The 17,757-nt window shown below is 41.7% G+C and overlaps 1 long non-coding RNA gene across 2 annotated transcripts in view; it reads left to right on the top strand.

Annotated features, from left to right (window-relative positions):
* LOC112456851 overlaps positions 1-10,695 on the top strand; it is a 117,226-nt gene extending 106,531 nt beyond the window's left edge. For both annotated transcript variants that reach the window (XR_003041026.1, XR_003041025.1), the window contains one exon: positions 10,620-10,695. This is a non-coding gene — a long non-coding RNA (uncharacterized LOC112456851). The remainder of the gene's footprint in view (positions 1-10,619) is intronic.
* The last annotated feature ends 7,062 nt before the right edge of the window (positions 10,696-17,757 follow it).

Raw genomic sequence — 17,757 nt, 5'->3', positions numbered from 1 at the left:
GCAATTCGATTGCTATTCAATTGCTGCATCATGACGTGCCGCGCAGGAATAATTATGCGCTAGGCCGGGCTCCATAATACTCCAATTTCGCATTGGCGCGTTCGCGCACACAGCGCGAAAGCATAAAGGAAGTTTCTCCAATCCGTTACTTCATTGTGACTCGTGTATCGCGAATATAAATCGACGGATCGATACGCACTTTCAGCAAATTAACTATTATCCGTCGCGCGCGATAATTTCCTTGCGCGAATACCGCACGATAATTGATACCCGGGCGCGGATACCCGGCGATGAGGTCTCCGGCGCTCAATTACGATTTTCCAGCGAAGCTGAGGGGACATCTCTTGTTCCTTTGTTCGCCCACAACTCCCCCGTGACGCCGGCGAAGTGCTTACGATTATTCGTCAATGGTGAAATCGATTTATTGCGATAGAACGACGGCGATAATAAATCACTCCGCCGGTCAACCTTATCTTTGCACCGATGTATCGCCCTTGTCAGAGCACGGTATTGTTAACCCGTTGACTGCAGAATCTATAATGTATACGTAGGTACATATGTGCACGGCGTGCAGGAGGGTGAAAATCGTGTATAACGGAAGGGGCTAGGGAGAAGAGAGGAGACACAAGAAAGGTACACGGAAAAAGAAACTCACGACGCCTCTACCTTTTCCAGCGGGCAATTTAATTCTTCGTATAGATTTTTTTAACGTTATTTTAACGTATCTCGATTATCTGGGCGCTATTACATTAATTTGGGAGACATAAAAATCAAGTTTACAGCAGATTAGTTTAGCTTAACTCCCGTGGTTTATTTTTATTGGCAAATACGCTCGCTACTATGAGAGTTATATGGGAGAACGTTCGTGGGCAGATGGTTGTACGAGTTAACGGTAATTCGGAGCATTACAATGGCTACGTTGGTAATAAATCATTGCCGGAGCCATTATCTCGGGTTACGTACACGAGTACTGGCGGCCGTGGTGCTCCGCCGCCCACATACAACACATTTCTGGCGATCTTTCGAGCTCTACCGATTTTTATCCACGAAGAGAAAGAGTACGGGCGCGCGTCGCTCTCAGCGCGACGGAAAAATTCGCGAACCTTCGGCGCGCATTAGCGCCGCTCTGATTTGTTTCGTGTGCATAGCACGCTACGCGAATACAAAGCGTCGCGCAACAAAACAAGTACAATGGCGTATAAAGGTATAAAAGGACGCGCGAAAGTTCCGGTTGACAAATCGAGCCACGTAGGAAACTTCAGGCACGTAAAAATACCCCGCGAGACACACACCGCGCGCGACTTAAACGCGGCGGTCCGTCAATTAAAGTCGCAGCTCGCGTTCCAGGTAATTAAATGTATAGAATATGTATCGAGATTATTCGAATCCGCGATCGATCTCCAATAATGAGTAACTAAATTAATCACAAAAATTGAGTTATGTCTTGCGGGTATCCTGCAGCGCAGATTTATTTTTTTTTTACTGTCCATTAATTAAAATATTAAGATTGCAAAACTAAAATTTCTTTTTGTTGCCACGAGACAATTTTTTTCCATCTTTTCGTCTCGTGTTATTATTCACATGAAATATTTAACAATTTTTGCCCAGTATCCAACGCGCACAGCGACATTTAAATCATTTTCATCAGCCAAACAGATCAGATCTGTTACATTATGGATTTCCATCGATATCGAATAAATATTATGCAAACAGTGCTTTTTGTTGAGATGTGTATGATATAATAACATTCAGGAGCAATCGAACGTTTTGGATTAAATTCGATGATATGATTGAAACAAAATGTTTCATTTCCGATTGTTTTATTATTACTGCACGTTATTATTGTTACTGTATTACAATACAGAAGGTTGCGCATACGATGTTTAATAGTTTATTCTGACAATTAATTAAAGTATATAAAAAGTAAGAGAATCTATAAATACGAAAATATCGAGATCGCGATAAGTGTGAATAACAAAACCTATGGTACTATGATAGAGTTTGCATGTTCGAATAAACTGAAATAATATGTTAAAAATAATTCTGGTATTGTGTTGACAATATAACAGGTACATATGTGCATATGTTTTTATAATTTTGATACATACCAACATTTTATATTCTTAAGTATATTTAAGAGCGCCAAGATTACAATATAAAAGTTTATCGCGCGCGAACGAAGTCTAAAAAGAAATGATAATTAAGCGGTAATTTATTAATCAAACGATAATGAACGAAGCTTAATGCTCATCTCAGCGTTCATTCGCTCAAAAAAACGCGCCGCATATGCTCGGCTTTTTAAAGTCTTATCGGATCGAATTTTCGCCTAAGTACCCAAAGTATTTAACGGACTTTGGGGAGAAAAGTATTAAGCATTTAATGCAATTAATCGACGAGTAATGTTCTCTTATGGATTAAAAGAGCTTAAGACTCTAAAATCGAGTGTTTTAACAGAAAGCCGTGCAGTTTAAACCAAGATTAAAGGAAGCTGGAAGAATGAGACATAAGATTCAGATATTATCTTAATCTCTTCAGTCGCTTTCCACGACACGAGATCCCGGCGGAAAACGTCGGGAAGAAAAGAACGGTCGAACTTTATTGTACGTTCGTACTACTCATTCGTTATGACATTACAATTATATTAAATAGCGAATATTTTAAATTGATTATTTACGAATCAAAAATTATAATGACTTTAGATTGTTTATTCTTACGTTACAATTATATATCTTTTCGTAATTTACTTAATGAAAGTATCTTTTTTTAATCTTTGTGGATGTTTATGTGATGCTTTCTATTCGCTAGAAATTAAGCCTTATTTTTTATAAATAATCGTGGATTTATTTAAAAAATTTTTAATAATAATATAATTAGTGATTTGATGCAATCAAGAATTAATGAAAGTAATTCCGCAGCTTTTTTCAACTTTAATAAAGCAAAAAAAAAAAAGGTAGCACTCGATCGTTATCCGCTAATCAATCTTCAATACCCGCGAAATTAAACCGCATGCTTTTATTTCTCAAAGTTATCTCATTAAAGCCAACGAATATAGTTCACATAGCTCGTTCTATGAAGTCGATATTTAGTATTCGTTGTACAGAGAACAATCAGCGTTATAGATTATCAAGTAACATGTTCATTCGCGTGCACTTCCTTTCATATTCTGTTACCTATACGAAATTATACCCTGACGTATCCATTGTGGGGATTTTTTGGTACCTATATAGCGCGCACTCGTGTACGCAAATATCACGGCAGGGTAATAATAAGTAATATTTCCATGGGCGCAAAGCGAGATCGCATATTGATCACGGTACGATAGAAATCGTAATATCAGAGACCGATGATGAAAAATGGTTTTTCCTCGGAACGTTAGCGATCGAGAAATAGCTGCGGTCGCCGTAACATATTCCTTGGCATCGTCTTCCTCGTCCATCTCCGGTTTTATTGCGCCCCACGCTCATCTAATGCCGTCATCATGCCGACGTCGTCGTCGTCGGCGGCTTATGACGCCGAATCTCGCTACAAATTTGAAGTTGTGCAATGGCAGTCGCTACACACAGCTTTCTTCCAACTTTTTTCATAAAGTACTGCGTATTCTTTATATTTCTTTTTCGTGATACCGCCCCGATAGAGAGAAACTCCAGGGGGATGGGGCCACAGTCGTTATTACGGTATACAATATTTTTGCATCTCTTCGTCGTGTGTGTTGTTCTCGCCGTCCGGAGCATTCAGAGTAGCGAAACACGCACGCACGTTCTCGATTCTCGGAGCGTTTTTATGTCCGCGGGTGTCCATGGAATTAATCGGACGTTACAGCTTTGAAGCATCGGCTCATCTACCGGTCTCTACGCGATTCTCCGATATTACACGAGAGAAAAATATACTTTCAGGATATAAGCGCGCGAGCGCGTACCGCGTGTCGCTTAAATCGATTTCCGGTGAAGATTAATTGAATATCCGATCGTGTCTCTCTCTTTCTCTCTCTCTCTCTCTCTCTCTCTCTCTCTTTCTCTCTTACTCTCTCTCTCACTCTCTCTCACTCTTTTACTCACTATGTTCTATATCGAATGAGAAAAAATGCAGGATTCCCATGGCACTCTGGTATTTCTGTTCGCGGCGCCGTTCCTGTCTTTTCGTACGTGCCACCGGGCCGTATCGTGGAATTCGCCGTCTCGATCGATGGACGGATTTCAATCTGTACATCCTGCATATATGTCGGAGTATGATATCGGTGGTGGCACGACATACACTCGCTTCCGTCTCGCTTCCGTCTATGTATTCGTTGGATGAGAGTACGGTATACAGTATTATATGGTTATATCGAGAATGATGTTTCAGAGAAATAAAAGAAATTTTTAGTTAACACGCAATGTACACCGCAAGTGTATAAACAGAGATAGAGAAGAAGTACGATAGCAACTGCAATAATTGAATTATTTTCAGATGCATGAGAAAAGTAAGGTATATTATTATGAAATTAAGCGCGAGTAAAATTACGAAACTTTGGCATTAATCTAACAGGCACCATTTCCCGATTGCATCGGTCCGCAGGCCATAATTCATTTTTTACGACATATTCCATCGCAAAAATCTCACGCTGTTTGCCACGCAATGTAAATTCCCAATGCAGTGTGATGCAGCGATATGATCCGAAACGTGACGTCAGATTATTACGGCACGGTGCCGCTAGAATTAATGCACGCTCGAAACTGGGTTATATATCGCGCTGTTTTTCAATCGTTAATGAAATCCGGCCGTGGCTCCCGAATCGCCAATCGCATAAATGCCGAGTAAAAAGTTATTAATTCCGACGGACGTGTAATTTCGATATATTCTCATTTTTACGTGCGAAACGATGAAAATTTCGCGAAAAATTCACACATATACGAATAAGAATTTTGTCCGGAGTGTCACATTGCGCGCACGATTTCATTCACGTAGGAAAATAAAACGAAATCCGCTTGTTTTCAAATGCGTTTGGCGCATATTCCGACTATAATTTTTCATCGATGCAGCAGCAAGGTCTCGCTACTATTCGCTTCCAATGGAGCTCAGTAGCCGGCGAGGTAATTATCTGCAAATTAAACTCGCTCTCTCATCCACGGTTCTCCCACTTGTGTTCTCCGCCTCGGTCTCGCCCCCTTTTCCCTCCCTCTCTCCTCCTCCTCCTTGTCTCTCTCGCTCGCGCTGACACGGTATTATTTGTTAATGCGGTATTAGCTCGAATTACCGGTTGTACGAGAATTACCCGTAAACAGTTGCACTTTATTCGATTACGAGTCGCGATGGACGTGGTGAGTACTGTACGCTCGAAGGGCCCGGGGCACACAAGTGCCTCGTATATACGTACGTATCGACATGATCGAATTATTTGTTTGCATTTGCGGGGGCGGCAAATGTAACGATGTAATCGAACGCTTAATATCGCCCGGCGGATTGTAGAACCTCGAGATAATGCATTGGATATTAACCGGCTCATCTTAACGTCGTAGATTGGATACGAACAGAATGGGTGCTAATGAGTGTCTCGAGAGAGTGGGAAAAGGAAAGGAAAAAGCAGGGGAACCTACGGAATTAATTTGTTCGGATCTGCTGCAAAATTGAGCGAAGCACAATCCATTTGCGATGCGGCATATAGAAGTATGTAACGTACATTTTTATAAATTCTGCTATAGAATTAATAAAAAAGAATATAGGTATTGGGTATGAAGATTTAAGCCACGCAAAGAGCTTATTTTATAGGAATAAAAAAATGTTTTACATCTAAAAGCATTTCACAATTTAAATATATAACATGTATTAAATTATCACGTCAATATTCCCCCTCGTTTATATGTCTACGAGATAATAAAATTTGACATTTTTGGAATCTTCTTTTATTGTCACTTTAATAATTAAAATACGAGCACAATCGCAGTTACTTGTATTAATTTGTTTTACAAAATCCCATTGTGTGTGACATCTCTGTAACGTCTGTATGAAAGTTGATATCTCGAAACTATATAATATCAGATATTGCAATAATATTGCATTAATAATTGCTGCAATTGTTTTCTCTAAATGAAATTATAATTATGTCATTATTTATGTCTTTTGCATAAAATGACATTATCTTATATAAAACATATTTTTGCATTAATTGATTTCGGATAGATTTTCTCGAAAATGAATATATTCAATTGCAGTGATTTTGTTATATTAGTTATCCCATATTGCTCTCCAATGAAAAACTAATTACACAAATTACAATAAAATCTAAAAATAAGTCGGATTAAAAAGAACTTTAGATATTATTTTCCAATATTATATATTCCATGTTGAATTTAATCTAACGACATTTTAAAGTCTTTCACTCTTATCTAATGCTTTAAAAATATGAGAATATCGAATTTCTGCGATAAAGTATTTACAAACACTATTTTTGAAATCAGACGTACGTTTTCTTTTCGTTTCAGAAAAACAAATTTTTATAATACAGTCTGCGACTAGATATTAGGTTGTTAATAGAAACAAACTCAATTAACATGTGCAAATATTACACGTGTAATTGTTCTTTCGACATAATTGAAGAATACATTATTAACGCAATTAGTAACCTCATGGCAAGTTAATATTGCACTAAGTAAATAACAGTATTGTTTGCGTAATTGTCTCGTATAAATTGAATGTGATGATCAATAATCGAACATCCCTTGAATTTACCACCAGATGCCTCCCCCGTGTTCCTAACGTTAATATGTAATTTTGCTATTATTGTCGAAATAATAATCGCGCTATTATTATAGCGAAATAATGATCGGCCACGAGAGAGCAGGAGCGATATTTCAAATGCGCCGTTTCTCTTGCGAATTTTCGGCATTTCCCTCGAACTTCGCGCCGACTGTGTCGCAGATGTCATCCCGAATTTCCGAGTTCTTTCACGAATGCGCTTCTCTAACACGATCGTAAGGATAACGATAACAACTGGTGACCGGTGATCATGGTCGCACGCAGAAATATCTCCATAAAACTCAACAACTCCGTGTCCGTCTGGCAGTGAGAGCGGCGAATGAAAAAAAGTCAGGAAGGGGGGAAGGGGCGGGGGGGGGGGGGGGGTGGAAACGTAACTACGCACAAAATACACGCGCGAACACGTGGGACAACCCTGCAGCGACGCGGTCGTTTCTTGGCGCGCGCGCCCGCGGGCGCTATCAAGATCAGGAACTCTGGTTTCTGAGCGTTCCTCGGTTCCTCGAGATCCGCGCGCGTGTGTCGTGCGCCACACGGTAAGGTACGTGTGCGCGTCGTCGTGCGGTATCGGTGTGTGTACATGGAATGTAATACGGTGGCTGGTAGCGTCACATGGCTATTTAGAGAAGTTCCGGGATGGGCCGAGGGAGGGCGAGAGCCGAGAGGGGTGTGTCGAGAGCGAGGGTGCAACGATGCGGCTGGAAGAGGTAAGGACCGGGGACATAAGAGACCGGGACGAAGAAACGCCCGAGGCGGTGCACCCTCTTTCGTATCCTTCCGTTGAGCTTCTCTCTATCTTGCTTTCTCCTCTCCCTTTTTCCTTCTTCCTCACCGACCGCCGACCCCGCATCCACCGCGTGCGAGACGTACCCTCGTACCGACCCTCGCCGCCACCGCTATCCTCCCCCGTTTCCCTTTGTTCACGCGGGCGACGGCGATATTCTGCGGGAATCCGCAGATGTGGCTCGGTCGCATCCGCACGGCCCAGCTCGGTTTGCGAAGGTCCGCCGGCGAGTTTGCGAAAAGCCAGGCTTCATTGACACCGTGCGCGTAGGTGCGCGGCATTGTTGCACCGCGACGAGCTAATAAAGAAAAATAAAGGTTCCCGCGCGGGTATATTAGTCGCTCTCTGTGTTCGCGAGAAATCGCAGTTCGGCGAGGAAAGGACGGGCCGCCGATCTCGCCGGCGAAAGGGAAGAGAGAGGTTTCCGCAGCAACGGAATTCTTTATTTACGCCACACGTTTTTCCGATGTTAATACCGACTAAATTTCCCCGAGATTTTATTTGAGAATCCTGGGTCCGGGATGAAGAGCGATTTCATCCGTCTACCCGTGATAATTATAAATGAGGACTCCCGCCTCGCGTTTACGGTGATGTTAGGGTCCATTCAAGAGAAGCATTTAATCGCTCGACGTATGAAATATTATCGTTTAATTAATGATCCTAATATTACAACGAATAGTTGATTACATTCGGTATAGTCTTTGTGAATGCAAATTAGCTAATACCGCGAAGCTAATTGCCGAGTAAATAGAGAACGGAAGAAACGAATTCGTACAAATTAATACGAATTGCGTTGAGAAGGCCATTCTCAATAATCGTGCAGAACGAGCATTTTCTGTAACAAAGAGAGTCTCTAATGAAAAAATGCAAAAGGGTGACTTCCCGAATATCAGCTTGTCACGATGAAAGGCGCGATGAAAATAAACAGGGTGGCAAGAGGCGACGCTGCTACGAGCGCTTTTATTCGCTCCGTGAATTCTCAAGATTCTTACGGAGCTCAATGTACCTGCTTTCGTCTCATGATTGACTTTACAGCGTGTCGTCATATTTTATCTATAGCTAAGAAGAAGAATGATCCGGTCGAGACGTAGCGTTCTTAATAAAAGAATTCGCTTTGCGTCTAACATTTCTTTATCTAATCCTTTACCGTTGCTTTTCGCGTCGCTCGCGGAGATTTTAATGTGATTGATCGCGTTCAATATGCATTAGAATCTCCGGCTCATATTCCCATTGTACGCGCGGGGCTAAACACAGCTGGCCAAATCTCATTTCATGTTTACACTGGACGCATTCAGCGGAGACAACGGTTGAGTAGCGATTGAATACGATCGGTATATACCCTGAGATATTCAGCGAAGCGGGGTTGCATTGCTGCTCAAGTGCTACTCGATTGTCGTCTCCGCTGAATGCGCCCATTGACTGCGATATTCATATAGGGCGACGTTGAAAACTATTGTGGCGTACCTGTATCAATCGAGAGCTATTGTAAGAAGCGGGCGCATTCGCGTCCGGATCGACGCGTATGCCGGCGGAAAGAATTACGGGCGGGAGTGCGAGTCCGCGCCAAAAGTGAAAACGCACTCCACGGAAATGTGAATTCATTTATCCAACGCTTGCAATTTGCATCGGAACGCTTACGTGTCGCGCACGTGCGTTGTATCTCGCGCCTTTATCGCGTGACAAGACGTATATATGTTTTCACGTTTACATGCATACTTCATCGCGCGCGGTACTCGTTTCCTTTTACATTGTATCACATCTGTTTGTCTTATTGTGCGCGAGCGGGGAAGGCAACTTCTTCTTTCGCGCCCTTTACCTCGCTTCGTTCTCCTCGGCCGCGCGTACTTGCTTCCTTTTCGTTTAATTCGCATGGCGAATAGCGCAAGAACGTTACGAGAATCCACAAAAACACGGATCTGTTGGTCTTATCCGATCGATGAACTCAAGCTCATTGGAGGGGCCACATCTGAGGAAATGTTAGTGTTTCTTGGTAAAATCGACGGAGCTAAAATAATGAAAATAAAAACCAGTTATCAGATATTATAGCTCGCTTCTGAGGAAGCTGAAAGTGGAATAACTATTATAGAAGAGGGTCGTCGCGCGCGTCAAATCAATGACGAACCCTCTCGTTGCGCGGTATGCGGCTTCCGAAAATTTGCGCGGAATGCTAGCTCCGTTTCATAAGATTGCGCCAGATATTGTCCCTGTCTGCTGGAGAATGTCTGTGCTTGCTCGCGCAACGATCCGAATGGACGCGAATAAAGGGTCTCCACCCTAAGCTACTCGGCGTGTTTTTATTGGGCGCGGCATAGAATCTTGGATCTACAGATATTAGCATGTGATTCGATTCTGTAGGCACATAGAATACGGACAGCGTGCGAGATGGACGAGCCAAATATTATTATGGCGTATGCCGAGGCAAATTTACGAGTGAGCCATGATATAAAATTGAACTCGGAATACATTAGAGCCGCGCGAGACGGTGTTTTAACACGAGAATATCTGGTACGTTTTATCGACACGGTCGGTCTAATTTCAGAACGTGCCCGAGAGGTCAATGGGCTACTTATTCTTGGGGCCGATACAAGAATTACCGGCGATATCGATCCCCCTGAATTTCTATCGCGCCAAGAGCGATCCATCTCCCTTCGTGACGTAGCCGCGGGCACGTCTATCGGTATCGGGTTATAACTGACCGAAAGAAGGATTAGCGTGGAACACTCGTCCGTATCAATATTACATACGTAGGGGCTGCTCCCCTAATTGTGCCGAGCCGTTGTTTGGAAATGAGTATAGCACGCATTAATTTGCGCCGGGTGTGTTTTTTCTCAAGATTTCGTGGGGGGATAAGGCGGGCTATAAGCCGAAGTAGTCGTAGGAGAAAACCGATATTGCCGCACGCGGCGATTTGTTTGCACGAGCTATTTGGCAGTTATTCGAAGACAATCGCTTTCCGAGCGCGAATTTTCAACACTTCGCCGAAGTGTTTTGGATCGATATATATGGATGATTATTTTTCGATGCCTTTTAATGCCGTCGCCACAAATAACGCTTAAAAGGCTGTTGTTGTGCTAACGAATCTGGTGCTTTCTTTTTGTTGTAGATTCAAAGATGAATTGGCCACTGGTGCTGACTTGTTTTTTGCTGCCACAATCGTGCATTCTCGGTGCATCGCGTGGTAAGTTATTTTATCGAAAATTCTCTGCCAATAACTAAATCGATTATTAGAGATTAAATATAGCCACTCTGCGTACGAAAAAATGTGGTATCAGAATATCTAATATAAATTTTCTAATTTAACGATATTCCCCAAAAGTTATTACATGAATTTTTTAGTTTAATATTACGGTTTTTAATTATAATATAGAACTTATTTTACACAACGTCTCTTTTTAGACAGTAATCATTTTAAATAAAAATTTATAACTTGTGGCAGATTTATATATATATGTGTATATATAATATTATATTTTTAATAGAAATATATATGTAGGATCAGAATTATGTATATGAAATAGAAAAACGTTCCATTATCTGAACAAAAACGAGATAAAAATAACTTGCGGTAAATTAACAGATTCACTTATACCTAACAATGATGTAATAATAATCTAAAATTAAAATTTGAAAGTAACTTGGAAATGTGGAGCGTTTAAATTTAAAGATTTATTTTCTCACGTTCTATAAATTTATGAAAATTTAGTGATTATTTCAAATCACGATAATTCGACGAAAAAAAATGTAGTTTAATTTAAAATAACATTTTAAAGAAGATTTAAGCTTTTAGAAAGTTTTAAAATAATTTATAAAGTTAAAAATAATTTTTGTAAATTTTATGTATGATCCTAAAATTTAAAATATTTTAACAATTTTATCTGGTCAACTTTAGAGTTACTTAGAGAGTATTATCAAGCAATGAACTTGATAAAGTTTGAAAGTAAAGTCTTTAGCCTTTAAAATATTTTTTTTTAAATAGCTGCATTTACTAATTAGGAGTCATGTTTTACATTTTATTGAGAAAAGCTTTGGACGTTCCAATGCAATAACGTATTGAATTAAAAAGAAATAACATGTTTATTGACATAAATATAAAAAGTATATACATATATATTTATATATACATACGATAAAACAGGGTACTTTGTGTAAGAATATTTGCGAGTCACTTTACGCGAATGCGGTGAACAATACTATTACGGCTATTCGTTGCACGAGTGGACTACCGTTACTGCTTTCGCTGCTGTGCAACGAGCTGCAAAAGCCGGCCTCTAAAACCAGAAAAACCCCCCGAATTGGGTCGTTCCTTTTTTTCTGTCACCGACGACGAGCGGTAGTGGGGCCACGAGAGGCAGAGGCGGAAAATCCTTAATCCACCTCGGTCGCTCAGAATCTGGTGTGAACCTGTGCGAAAACAACGTCGAGGCGAGGGGTGGATTATGATGATCGTGGAAATAACGTGCGGGAGGGTGTTCATGTTCCTCCGAATGGGCGGGCGGTTTTCCCGGATGTATTGCACACCCAAGCGTGGCCCATAACCGCGGCTCTTTTCTACCAGCTCTCCCCCAACTGTACGCGGATAGACAAATTAGTCCTCTTTCACCCTTGCTCGAGCTGGGGCTAAGAGGCTTTTGTACAGCGGTTGTACCAGTGGAGCTTATTTCTCCGCTAAGCTCCCGCGCGGTTCGGTAACAGATCGTCTTATAATGACAATGAAGGCTCTCCGTTATCCACGTAGAAATACACGTATATATTTCTCAAAATACGCAATCAGTTTACAAAGAATTGCATTATACTTTTATCGACGGCAGTCTCTAACGTGATGGATAAGTTAAACGTGTTCGCTATCCATTATACGAACGAAATTTCCTAATTCCTTTTACGTGATCAAATTTAACTCTTTCCTTTTAAACTAGAACAATTCTTTATCGCGCAGGCACGGTCGCGCAGATAGCCTCTCTGAAACGGCGGCGCTGCGCGTGCGGCCGAATCCATGCTGCGGTAAACTCACTGTCCCATTTGAAAGTTGTCCAGCAGCGTTCAACTTGTTTGGCCGTCTATCGCAGGCAAATCTACCCCGTTCACATACGAAGGAACGGACACAATCTCTCGAGTTCGCCTGGAACCGACCGCGGGTACGAACTTCGATTTCGAGTACACAAGAGACACCAAGTACGCGTCTCCCTAACGCCGATCCAGGTCAAAGTGTATTTTCTCGGTCGCGCTCTGACGACGGCAAACGAACCGCAGCGATACGCGCGTCCGGAATTTGCCGAGGCGGACTTTCCCCCTTTTGACTTAATTGGCGGCTTTCTCGCACCGGGGACCGTCTTTGACTTTCCTTTCAGCGACCGAGAAGTCCGAAACTCGCCAATGGTCACCGGCGCGAGACAATGTCGTAAAGACTCGCGAAGTAACGAACTGCGGTAACGTTCCATGCTGGCGCACCGGCGAACTATCGTTTCAAAGATATTGAAGATACGAGGAGTTAGCGAAGTGTACCTACTTTATTATAAAAATTGATTACGATTTTAGAAACAATGTGTTCGATTCTCCTTTTTTAAAAGACAGTTGTGCAAAGAGTTATGCTTCGCGATTTCACGTCTTTTTCTATTCAGTTCTTCGAAATACATTGCGTTTGTCATATCGCTAATTTGAAAATGATTTATTATTTTATTTCAACTTTATAAAGCGTCTTAAGGCACGCTCGGTTGGTAATAGTAACCGTGCGTGCGAGCTGAATCTGTTGTTCTGTTGTTCCGAGTGCGCAAAAGGAAACCGTCGGATCGCGATCTCCGCGTTTCATGACGTTCTATCCGAATCTTTCGTTCCGAGTGTGTCGGATCGCGCTACGCGTTCTCGCGATCGGTCGTGTGGTGTGTGTTCGAAGAAACAGAGTGAAACGGCGTCAAGACGGGAAACGACGGACCGACAGCGAGCATCGAGAGCTGCACGAAATGGCGGGTGATTATCGCGCCGCCGATTATTTTGACTCGCATCCGGGGAGAGAATGAACGTGTCTGAAACAATAGAGCAGTCGGCGACGTGACAATGACGGTGCGTCGCCCGGTGCAGAGTGAATTCATTTCTTACATTCGGGAAAAGCGATGCGCACATATCGGAAACTTTTATGTCATCAATTCTGTCATGTTTTTCTATCGAGAGACGGAACATGATTTTATCGAATCTATTTTATAACCAAGTTTACAGATCATTTAATGATTCATCTTTAAAAAATAATCGTTCTGATTGCTCCCCAATATGCAAATAGTATTTAAATCGTTTGATTTGAAATTTTGGAGCTTCGACGTTCTTATGAATTTTTAAACAGTATGCCAAATATAGGGTAATCAAATTTTTTTCACGTATTTTTACATACGTTATATACTGTTAATCTTTAACATGTGGTAACATTAATCTTGAAGCTTATAATTTTATAGAGAATGTTTCAATATTCCCCACACTGGCATATTCCCCCAGTTACCCTATTAATTTATTTTTCGACCCTTTTATCAATACACTTTTAATCCATATCAACTAAATAGCTTTCTAACTGAATATAAATTCCACCGGATCTGGATTCAGGATATTTAAATCAATTTAAATATTTATCTCTGTCAGTTATAAATATTTATCTCTGTCATTTATAAAAGGACATTAATGCTGTCGTGAAATTTTATTTTTGTTCTATCCGAAATATTATACTTTACTACATGGCAATATGAATAATAATACCAAATCGTTTATAAAGAAATCGCTCGATCGTTCTTAGATCTCTGTGAGAATAATCTCGATTTTCTATTTCGGTCTATTGGATTCCCAGTCGTGAAATTCATATAGACGCAAAACGCCAGTAAGTACCCGTCATTTGTTCCTCTTCGCGTTAAACCACTTCTTTCGACTTCTTGAATTTGGTAACTAATTTAATTGGCGGCTTCGAGACGGTCGCGGACCGTCTTTGTAGATTGAAGTGGCCACGGGACCACGACGCTTTAGAGGGTCGTGGACGGCGACTAAGAAGCTTGAAACTTGTTAATGGTGTGGGTGTTATGGGACAATAGCGTAAAGACCGTTGAGATTACGAAGGGACTATAAGACTTTGTATTTGATGCAAACGGGACCAATTAAGTCGTTAAAAGAACAGGTTTTCTTTTTCTTTAATCAAGCGCCAATATATATATATACCTAATATATATATGTAGAAAATATATTTTATTTTAATAATTAAATTCGAAATGTACAGCTATTTTTGTTCTCGAATTTCTGAAGCAAATTTGAAATTGATTTTTCCTGGCAGGAACATCGTGATGTCAATAGGTTTTGAGTTGCGAGCATTTGGAAATATCAGGATTTTCGCTAATCAAGTTTCAGGAGTGTAAATGGGTAACGCACTGTTCAATGGTAGATTCACGACTATTATTGGGCTTTGCACATATTTAGCAAATGACAGTGAAATACAATATGGCCAGATCGTTCTGCTCAGTAGAGATATAATGCCTCAACGTTGGCAAAGCCATGTTCGGCTGGTCGCTAGCTAGTGGAAACAGTAAATCTAAGCGCTTACATGGATACCGCGTTACGTTGTACGAGGACCGCGCTTATGCCAGCGAGCCGCTATTATTTCGAATATCAACGCCGGCATTAAGCCGATGTAAACCGGAGGTAAATACGATACGCACCCTCCGCAGTCAGCGAATAAAATCATTTGGCTACAGGTATCATATCTGACAACTTGCATACCATTATATTGTTTTGCCGTCATTTTGGGGACATTGTGGTTTCGGGCACGAGGGATTCCACGGTATTTTCTAAATAAATGTCAATGTGTTATTTTCAGCATAGGTACAAATTGCATTTCATTGACAAGCTTTTAACTTTATGTCCTAATAAAAATTCCATCGAATTAAACTATACACAATATAATTCGCTATACAGTATAAAATCATTTTTACATAATATTTTAGATATATTTGACGGCATTGAAAATAAAATGTTTAATTTTCATGCGCCCGAAAATATCAATACTAAAATTTTGATTGCTACGCAGATTGCGAAAGATTCGCGCGCGTGACAATAATGTATTAAGTCTTTCTCTCTCTCTCTTTCTCTCTCTTTTTTTACACACGCTCGTTATTTTATTCATATCGCAACAATCTTGCTTTAAACTGCGACGCAAAAATTCGACGGATTTAGTTATATCCTTGTAATTCCTTTGAACGCGCGGAGAATATTTGCTTTGAAGTAATCTGCAGCGGAAAAGGGTACGCGCCCCCTGATATGAATAACCTTTTTCATCGGGATAGAAGAGAGTATAGGAGAGACCGAGAGGAAGAGAGAGAGAGAGAGAGAGAGCGTGGAAAAGAGAGTTAATTTTACGATGAGAAAAATGCGCGTTTACCGGCCGGTTGCGAGAAAGGGACGGGGCGAGTGCCCGAAGCGAAGCGCTGAAATTCGTTTCTTGTCCCTGGCGAGCGGTTTTGTACCTTTGTAATAAAACTGCATTTTTTTCCCATTTCCGCGTACAGCACGCGCGTGTCGAAATTAACGTTACGCGGAGATGGGCATTACGCGGAGTTTCCGGTTAATGGACCGTAACGCTTATATCTGACCGCCCTTGATAATTTATCGGCGACACGATAATGCGCGATAAACGTTGCCCGGCCATCGACACTGACGCAATCAGTCGGCGTATGCTTCGCAACTTTGTGCCGCGTGGGTTTATGCGGACTCTGCCCGAAAATTCGATAGACGATAGCTATGGAAATAGTTATTCCCTCGATGCGTCGAGTGTAAAACCGAGGATCGCGAGGGAGAGAACGATGTTGATCCGACTCTATCCTCCTCTTTCTTTTTTTTTCTCCGTTTCTCCCATTCGCGCTGCCTCACGAGTTTCCCCTTCGCTGAGGGACTCTACTTGGCAATGTTTGTGGACGAGGGCACGACGCTTTTACGGAGGCACACATAATTTTCTGCGCCGACTGCTTGCGCTTCGTAGGTGGTGGATCATCCTTATCTGACCGCCTAGCAGATATGCACGTTCTTCGGCCGAGATAAGGCGCATCCGACGCGGTGAATTTTCGCGTGATCGTGCGCCGCCTCAGATTGCTCCATCCTCCACGTCGCCTACTCCCCTCCTCCCTTCCTCTCTCCGCGAGACGCCTGATTTAGTGCCATAATCGCCCGCGGATATTTGCCTTGCGTGTAACGTGCCAAACGGATAAGCGAGTGTCGCGGGTACCATTTAAGAGGCCCGATCGTACGTGCCGCGCCGGTATCGAATCACGGTTCTGGCAATAAACTTTCTATTGGTGTTCCTTATTGCGTTACACAACAATTCATAATCTACTTTCAGAATAGACGGTTATTATAAAATGTTGTGTAACGCAATAAGGAACACCAATAAAGAAAGTTTGTTGCCGGAAAATTTGTCAAGTAAATTTGTCAAAACGTCAATAGTTACGCAAGATATATAAATTGAATAGTGATATCTTTTCGAAATCGATGTGTAATATTGATTTTTTTTCTTTTAATTTTCAATGATATTGAAAAATATAATCGTGAAATGTAGGTGTATCGTTTCACCGACGAATCCAATTAGACAGAACTTATGGCAAACGAAAAACATTAAATTTTCATAGTCGTGATATCACGCGGAAACGTGCATAAAGCGATTATATATGACCGCCTCCCCTCACGGTCGGCCTCCCTCGACCCCTCTTCCGTTTCTGTTGCGTAGGGAGGAACACCACGTGGAAGGTTAATCAGAGTCAAGGCAAATAAGCGGAGCTACCCGCTCGGTAATTAGCGAGGTCCGTTAAAGTGGATTCCAACACTGGTGAGCGCGCCCACCCGCGTGAGGGACGCAAAAAAGGAACGTCGCGACGACGATTAAAAGCCAGACCGACGACGAGCCCCTTTTTTTTCACTCCCGTCCCGTGCTCCCTCTCTCTCTTTCTCTTTCTCTTTCTCTCGCTGTTTCTCTGTCTCTAGTAAAGCCGAAAACATTTTGTCGGACGTTAAGCTTGGATGTGTGTCGGAGGAAAATATGGTTTAAGGCGCCGGAATCGGTGATTAAAGCGACGGGGATTGTTGCCTAGGAAAATCGAACGCCGCGTAATCAACGCCACGAAATAAAGGCATTGAATGGAATTTGTCTTTTTCGTCGATTTATTCAGCCGCATCGATGCCGCGTTTGTCATTGATTAGCGTATAAATAGTACGTGGAAAGTGGTTTAACATCGTTT

The sequence above is a fragment of the Temnothorax curvispinosus genome, unplaced genomic scaffold, assembly GCF_003070985.1.
Source record: "Temnothorax curvispinosus isolate PA1 unplaced genomic scaffold, ASM307098v1 QBEX01000668.1, whole genome shotgun sequence".
Taxonomy (NCBI): domain Eukaryota; kingdom Metazoa; phylum Arthropoda; class Insecta; order Hymenoptera; family Formicidae; genus Temnothorax; species Temnothorax curvispinosus.
The sequence above is the reverse complement of the archived record's forward strand: the minus strand, read 5'-3'. Positions and strand labels throughout refer to the sequence as shown.